Source organism: Triticum urartu, unplaced genomic scaffold (assembly GCF_056163025.1).
Source record: "Triticum urartu cultivar PI428250 unplaced genomic scaffold, HENAU_Tu73 scaffold1548, whole genome shotgun sequence".
NCBI lineage: Eukaryota > Viridiplantae > Streptophyta > Magnoliopsida > Poales > Poaceae > Triticum > Triticum urartu.
This window is the reverse complement of record NW_028260010.1, coordinates 12,501-22,119: the sequence shown is the minus strand read 5'-3', so window position 1 is coordinate 22,119 and position 9,619 is coordinate 12,501.

The following is a 9,619-nucleotide window of genomic DNA, read 5'->3' as shown; positions in this document are numbered from 1 at the left end:
CGCAATTTATTTACATAGTAGAACAAATCCAAATTGGAAGGGTACGAATTCTGCACTTATAGCTTTGATAGGATTTCTTATAATTTGGATTTGTTATTTTGGTATAAATCTATTAGGAATAGGCTTACATAGTTATGGTTCGTTTACATTAACACCTAAATGATTACATAAAATAAAACCTTCATGAAATGAAGGTTTTTACTTTTATGTTTTATTTGAGAACCCCTTGAACGCCTTATCAAAGGGTTCTCAAAAATTCGAGATAGATCTAATTATACTTTTTTACTTATTTCTGCATTATATACTTTTTTACTTATTTCTGCATTAATAGAGCAGACGAGTAAAAAAAAGCAAACCTATTTAGGATAATAATTGGATAAGAGAGCCTCTACCCTGTCAACGGATAGGGAGAGAACAAAATCTGGATAAATACCAATTCCTATTACTGGTAAAAAGATACAGATTAAAATAAAGAGTTCTCGTGGTCCAGAATCCACAAAATTTGCGTTTGGAACATTAAATAGCTTGTATCCATAGAACATCTGGCGTAACATAGATAATAAATAAATAGGAGTTAATATCATTCCAATTGCCATTACAAAAGTAATTAGTGTTTTTGGCATTAACAGAAATTTTGGACTAGTAATTAGTCCAAAAAATACTACTAATTCTGCGACAAAACCACTCATTCCTGGTAAGGCAAGAGAAGCCATTGAAAAGCTACTAAACATGGTAAAAATTTTAGGCATTGGGATAGATATTCCCCCCAGTTCTTCGAGATAAACAAGACGCATTCTATCAGAAGCGGTTCCTGCCAAGAAAAAAAGTGTAGCACCAATAAATCCATGGGATAATATTTGTAAAATAGCTCCATTGAGTCCAATGTTGGTTATGGAACCAATTCCTATAATTATGAAACCCATGTGAGATACAGAGGAATAAGCTATTCTTTTTTTGAAATTTCGTTGACCAAGAGAAGTTGAAGCTGCATAGATTATTTGGATCGCTCCTATTATTACTAACCAGGGCGAAAATAGATAATGAGCATGAGGTAACAATTCCATGTTGATCCGAATCAATCCATATGCTCCCATCTTTAATAATATTCCCGCTAAAAGCATACATGTACTATAATGTGCTTCCCCATGGGTATCTGGTAACCACGTATGTAGGGGTATAATCGGCAATTTGACAGCATAAGCAATAAGGAAGCCAAAATATAAAAGTATTTCCAAGGTTGCAGGGTATGATTGATTAATTAATCTTTCCAAATCTAATCCTGGTTCGTTGGAACCATATAAGCCCATACCCAGAACTCCGATTAAGAAAAAAATGGAACCGCCTGCAGTATACAAAATAAACTTTGTAGCTGAATATAGACGCCTCTTCCCCCCCCACATGGATAAAAGTAAGTAAACAGGAATTAATTCTAACTCCCACATGATAAAAAAAAGTAAAAGGTCTCGCGAAGAAAATAATCCTATTTGACCACTATACATTGCGAGCATCAGGAAATAGAATAATCGCGAATTCCGTGTAATTGGCCAAGCTGCTAAAGTAGCTAAAGTAGTGATAAATCCTGTCAATAAAATAGATCCTAATGAAAGTCCATCGATTCCCAATCTCCAGTGGAAATCGAAGACATCTATCCATTTATAATCCTCCTTTAATTGGATTAAGGGATCCTCCAGTTGGAAATGATAACAGAACGCATAAGTCATTAGAAGGAATTCTAATAAACAAATAGATATAGTATACCACCTAACGACTTTGTTTCCCTTATGAGGTAAAAAGAAAATTAATGAACCTGCAAATATCGGCAAAACAACAAGTATTGTTAACCAAGGAAAATAACTCATGATAAAGTGATAAAGACAAGATACGTTTTGACCAGAAAAGCCCGTGCTCGATTATTTCGAGCACAGGCTTCTTCGGTAAAGAGGAATCAGACGATTCGAGTGAAGTTTTTTGTAACGTATCAATAAGATAGAGCCATGCTACGTGTTGTTTCAGGCCCTAAATAAACGCGGACACTTAAAAAATCTGTCGGGCAGGCAGATTCACATCTCTTACAACCCACACAATCTTCGGTTCTCGGCGCGGAAGCAATTTGCTTGGCTTTACATCCATCCCAGGGTATCATTTCTAATACATCTGTTGGACAAGCTCGTACACATTGAGTGCATCCTATACATGTATCGTAAATTTTTACGGAATGTGACATTGGATCTATAAATTTTTCTTTTCAACATAAAATTTTTCGATCTGGTAAAAATGAAATTAGTACTATAATGAGTCATATGTATTGTAGACACCAGACGAAGCAATGGTTTATCCAAACTTCAAAAAAAAAAATCTATTTTTTAATCTGTTTGTGAGAAAGCGTGAAGAGAGCCAAGAGACTTTAATTTTGGATTTCAACAATAAATAAGAAATAAGAAAGAATTTTACGAATTGTACAGACGAATTCGAATTAGCCAATAAATTGGCTATCGTCTTTTCAATATAAATTATTGCAATATTCAAATTGCAATATCAATGAATTACAAATACAAAAATTCATTTAAGTGAAAAAGAATACTATGCAATAATCTACTAAAAAAAATGGATATTCTCAAATAATACTAAGAAAATAGTATTGATTTCTATTTATTTTAATATGTGCGCCTTTGTTTAGAGGATTCTATGTCTAATTATTCAAAAGTCTAATTATTCAATAAATTAGATTGATTGATACGAGTGGATTTCCTATTACGATGGATGGAAGAAAGAATGGATAGTCCAATAGCGGCTTCAGCAGCTGCAAGGGCTATAACAAAAATTGCGAAAATATCTCCTTTTAATTGGCGACTATCAAATAGATCAGAAAATGTTACGAGATTTAGATTAATTGAATTCAGTATAAGTTCAAGACATATTAGAGCTCTAACCATGTTTCGGCTTGTGATCAATCCATAGATACCAATCGAAAATAAATAGACACTCAAAAAAAGTACATGCTCAAACATCATTAACTAACTCCTTATCAATCTCGATTCATTTCAATATGAGGGCAAGAATTGAACCGATTCAATTAATTACAATAGAACAATTACACAACAAAAGAAAAAAAAAAAAAAAAAAAAGGAGGTATTTGTTGGCAGTAGATGGATTTTACTAAATCAAAATTGTGATTCTTTAGTTATTTATTTTAGATTTGCAATTCTTATAATTTGTACTTTTTCTAAGTTTTCTTATTGCCGAGCCATAGTAATTGCACCTATTAAAGAAACTAGAAGAATTATGGAAATGAGTTCAAACGGAAGATAAAAATCGGTTGCTAAATGAATTCCAATTTGTTGAACATTATTTATGAGACCCTGTTCTACTATTTGGTTTGATCTTGTAGTCCAAAGAATTCCATACCACGACGTATCTGGGATAGTAGTCATTAGTGAAAAAACAATAGTTATACAAACGAGTGAAGTGAACCCATCTCCAATAGTCCAATAATTCTTATCTTTAGACCATTCTGAGCCATTTACGAACATTACAGCGAATATGATCAAGACATTTATGGCTCCCACATAAATAAGAAGTTGTGCGACAGCTACAAAGTAGGAATTTAATAAAAAATAGAATAAGGATATACAAACAAGAACTAATCCCAGCGAAAAGGCAGAATAAATGGGGTTGGTAAGTAATACTACTCCTAGACCCCCTAGTAGAAGAACAAATCCCCCAAATAGCATAAGAATCTCATGTATTGGTCCAGGTAAATCCATTATGGATAAAAAGAAATTAATAGTATAAAATTTTTCATGAACTGACTAAAACTAAAGGATTCAAGGAAGGAAAAAAGGATTAGGGTATTTTTTTGTGTATAAACTTATAGTTATAAATTATATTATATCACGAAAATCTAGTCTGATTTAAAATAAGAAATAATTTCCAATAAGCAGTAGTTTTTCGTTTTTCTTTATAGTTTAATTTTAAAGTTTAATAAAGAATTATTAGATTTTTATAACAGAAAGACAAAATCAAAGTTTAGTAATCAGTAATCGTTCTTGAATTCGAAGATTTTTCTTTGTTTATTTTACTTTCAGACGAATTCCTAATTGTTTGAATTGTGTAATCTCCCATTATGGAGATTGGTAACCGACTTAAAGCAATTTGATTGTAATTCAATTCATGACGATCATAGGTAGAAAGTTCATATTCTTCAGTCATTGATAAACAGCTTGTTGGACAGTACTCAACACAATTGCCACAAAATATACAAACTCCGAAATCAATACTATAATTAAGCAATTGTTTTCTTTTAATATCCTTTTCAAATCTCCAATCCACAACGGGTAAATCTATCGGACATACGCGAACACATACTTCACAAGCAATACATTTATCAAATTCAAAGTGGATTCGCCCTCGGAAACGCTCTGGTGTAATTGATTTTTCATAAGGGTAGTGAATCGTTATAGGTAAACGATTTGTGTGGGATAAGGTAGTTATGAAACTTTGACCTATGTACCTTGTAGCACGTATTGTTTGTTGACCATAACTCATGAACCCAGTTACCATAGGGAACATATTCATTCTAAATATCTATGAAAAAGATATGTTTCTTTCTCTTGTTTGAGAGAGCTTTTGTGTTGAAAATATTCTTACTATTATTGTATTATCTTATTTATAGTGAAACAAGTTGAGAAGAGGTTGTTAATAAGAGATTGCCCAGGGAAATAGGTAAAAGAAATTTCCATCCAAGATTTAATAACTGATCCATTCTCATCCTCGGTAAAGTCCATCTTATTGTGATAGAAATGAAGAGAAATAAATAAGCTTTAGTTAATGTAATAAATATACCCATTGTCATTTCCAAAATTCCAACTGCTTTATTCATTTGGAAAAAATCAAAAAAGGATATATAGGGAATAGATAAATTCCACCCGCCCAAGTAGAGAACTGTTACAAATAAAGAAGAAACTAATAAATTTAGGTAAGAAACAAGATAAAATAAACCATATTTGATACCGGAATATTCAGTTTGGTAACCTGCTACTAATTCTTCCTCCGCTTCTGGTAAATCAAAGGGTAATCTTTCACATTCTGCCAAAGAAGAAATTAAAAAAACCAGAAAACCTATAGGCTGACGCCAAATATTCCATCCAAAAAAACCGTATTTTGACTGTGCTTCAACTATATCAACTGTACTTGAACTGTTAGATAATCATAGTCGGTGATAACATCACAGTTCCCACCGCTATTTCAAAACCGTACATGAAACCTTAGCTTCATACGGCTTCTCTATGATCAGAAAAAGGAAAGGACTGTTTTGTTCCTAGCCCCGGGGGCGTAGATAGAATTAGATAAAATAAAATAGATTTGAAAGTCCTAAATTAGACCAAAGGAATTCCGTCTGCTAGAATAAGAAAAAGCGCTTCCGAATTGATCTCATCCTTTATAATATAATGAAAATTTTTCTTTGTTCAGTAATAACTTAATCTTGGAATAAAACACTTGTTACTTGTTATAGGAATTCAATTAATAAATGGAAAGAGTTGGGTATTAGTTCATGAGCAATTCTGCATGAATATGGATAGAGGAAGGAAATAATGAAAATTTTTTCTAGTGCACTCCATATCTTTTTTACTATTCTTCTTTCCCCAGGGAGGGGGTATTTAAAAAGAAAAAATGGATAAAGGGTTAATTCGTTCTTGATAGCCATTTCCTTAACAAGTGAATGGGAACATACTCTGGATCGGAATCCGAAGAAAGTACTACTTGATAATTTCTACAAATTGCAAGTCCTTATTATGATTCCTTTTATGGGCAAAAATCTCTAATGTTTTAGATTTTCCATTACTAATCCTTTATGTACTTTAGTGTTCCTAACCCTTCACTAACTTTTGGTGGATTCTTCTTATGGATTATTAAGTTATAGTAATAACTAGGAGTATTCTAGTAATGGAATTCCATATCGTGAATCCTTTATTCTTGGCCGCTTCAAGATATGATGACTAATTAAAAAATATCAACCTTGGGATAAAGAGTTTACACTGCTTATGTTTACTTCCACTTTTTTCTTGTACGTAGGAAATGAGATTTTTTCTTTTTACTACAAATTTATAAGCTGTTTTGTTTCACTCATATAGCTATCTAGTTTAACTTACCAACCCAAATACTAAATAAGAAAAGGAATATAAATAGTTAATGGATTTTATAGGAAAAAGATCTATTTTAACGAATCACACGTAGAGATATTGCTAGCACACAAAAAGTTAATGGTATTTCATAACTAATGGATTGAGCAGCAGCTCGTAGACCGCCTGAAAAAGAATATTTATTATTTGAGCTATATCCTGCCATAAGAAGACCAATAGGAGCTATACTTGAAATGGCAATCCATAAAAAAACACCAATACTAAGATCGGCTAAAACAAAATGATATCCCAAAGGGATAACTAAAAAACTTAATAAAACTGATATGACTGCTATAGAGGGTCCAATGCTAAATAAAGAAATATCTCCTCGGGATGGCAGAATATCTTCTTTAAAAAGTAGCTTAGTCCCATCTGCTATAGCTTGAAGCAGGCCCAGGGGGCCAGCATATTCAGGACCAATACGTTGTTGTATCGACGCAGATATTTCTCTTTCTAACCACACAATTACGAGTACCTCTATTGTTATTCCCAAAAGGAGGGTCAAAATGGGTAGAATCGATATCAGTCCATAGACTTCTTTTAATAATTCCAATTTCGAAAAAGAATTGATAGTTTCTACCTCTACCCTATCTATTATCATTTCAACGATCAACTTCCCCCATAATGATATCTATACTACCTAATATCGTCATGATATCAGCCAATTTCATTTTTTTAACTAGCTGAGGAAGAATTTGCAAATTAATAAACCCGGGTGGACGGATTTTCCATCTCCAGGGGAAAAGGCTATCATCTCCTACTAGATAAATCCCTAATTCACCTTTTGGGGCTTCTACTCTTACATAAAGCTCTTGTCTTGACAATTCAAAATTGGGCGAAGGTTTTTTACCAAGAAATTTATACTCAAAATCATTCCATTCAGAATTATTTTCTTTCTTAAAGCGTCGGACTTCTAAATTTTCATAAGGTCCTCCAGGAATTTTTTCTACAGCTTGTTGAATTATTTTGATGGATTCCCTCATTTCACCAATTCGTACTAAATAGCGAGCTAACGAATCCCCTTCTTTTTGCCATTGGACTTTCCAATCAAATTGGTTGTAAGACTCATAAGGATCTACTTTACGAAGATCCCATTGTATTCCAGAAGCTCGTAACATCGGTCCCGATAAGCCCCAATTTACTGCTTCTTCTCCGCTAATAAAACCTACTCCTTCAACTCGCTCTAAAAAAATTGGATTCTGTGTAATAAGTTGTTGATATTCAACAACTCCGCGTAAAAAATAATCACAGAAATCTAAACATTTATCGATCCATCCATAAGGTAGATCGGCGGCTACTCCTCCGATGCGAAAGTAATTGTGCATCATTCGCATACCTGTAGCAGCTTCAAATAGATCATATATTAATTCTCTCTCTCTAAAAATATAGAAAAAAGGAGTCTGTGCGCCGAGATCCGCCATAAAAGGTCCAAGCCATAGCAAGTGAGAAGCTATCCGGCTTAATTCTAACATAATTACCCTAATATAGCTGGCTCTTTGTGGTATTTGAATATTCTCCAAGAATTCTGGTGCATTTACTGTTATTGCTTCTGTAAACATAGTAGCTAAATAATCCCACCTTGTTACATAAGGTAAGTATTGTATAATAGTTCGGTTTTCCGCGATTTTTTCCATTCCTCTGTGTAAATACCCTAATATGGGTTCACAATCAATAACATCCTCACCATCGAGAGTAACGATCAGTCGAAGAACACCATGCATTGATGGGTGTTGAGGGCCCATATTGACTATCATGAGATCTTTTCTTGTAAGCGGTAGACTCATATCCTTTCTTCCTTAATTCATTATTCCATGAAAATGGATTATTCCATGAATTCCTCAAAGCGAGGCTCATCAAAATGAAAAATCTAAGACTACTATAAGACTACTAAAAAAATAATAAAACAAGAAAAAAATTTGAACGATTAAATTACTGCTCCCGAATATTCAACTGACCGATTAATTTCTTATAACGTACTCTATTTTTCTTTGCCAAATAAGCCAGCAAACGTCGACGTTTTCCCAAAAGTCTTCGTAGACCTCTTTCCGATGAAAAATCTTTTTTGTGTAATTCCAAATGTGAAGCAAGTCTCCGTATCTTATTGGTGAAACTGAATACTTGAAATTCAACAGAACCCCTGTTTTCTTCTTTTTCTTCTTTAACCATAAATCCAAAAATTTTTCTACCTCCTTTCTTTTTCATGTATTTTTCTGATCAGGAAAAATACAAAATTATGTCAGTTATTTTGAAGTTATTCTAATCTCGTACACACACAAATTTGCAATTATTCATCTACTACTGGAATTTGGATTTATTTTATCGATGCAAATTGGATTTGGATAGAAGGGTACATTCTTTCTAATATTTTAGATAGAAGAAATGTTTCTTCTATCTAAAATATTAGAAAGAATTTTGCTGATTTATTTATTGCTATATGCAATTTATGGAATTGATACACCATTTAATTGATATCATTTAGCAAAATGAAACACAGCATATGCATCCATCTTTTGGCTCGAGAATTTCACGGGATAGAGATATGGTATAAGAAATAGACTATTAAGTAACTCTAAATGAATTGTGGATACATCTGTATCCTTAACATACTGAAACGATTGTCATTATTCGTATCAAACCAATAGCGATTCATACAAGCTAAATCTTCTAATCAATGGTGGGCCAATAATGAATTTTTTTGCATATGTATTAAGACGCTTGGCCTGATTTCGAAATTGTCCAGAGTTTTATATGTTGTTTTCATTGCAAAATGATGGGTCTCCTTCCATAACTTTCCAATTACGAGTACGAGAATTGAAAGACATGAAAATTCTCAATTCTCTACGGCGTCTAGTAGATAGAAACAAGAAAATCAGAAGAATCTTTCTCTCTATTCACTATCATTCCGCGTCTTCGACTTCTATTAGTTTCTTTTCTTCTTTAATGCAATAGCTATAGTTTGATATAAGAATCCATTTCTCAAAGTAATGGAAACCATTCTCTTATAGGAAATGGTTCGAAAATCGCTATTCCACCTTTTAGGTATCGTGAAAAGTGATACCTGTGAAGATCGTGCATTTCAGTCAAATTCAGATCCGTTTTTCGAGTCCATGATATAATATAACCAAATTGGATAGATCTTCCACCTGTTTAGCTAAGAAAGAATAGATACAGAGGTGGATAATAGATCGATATGAAGATCATGAGCTGCCCCATAATGAAATCGCCAGTAGTCGCGAATATCTCCTTCTTCCCTAATCCAAGATTGGAGAAAGAAGATCTAAGAGGGACCTATGGAGAATGTAGTCAGAAATCCATAATAGAGTCCGACCACAACGACCGAATTAATTATCCTCATCGAGAAACTTAGACTACTAAATAGAAAAGATTTGAAAATCATGGCATGGGTCTCCTTTTTTTCTTTCTTTAGAGTTTTCTATATG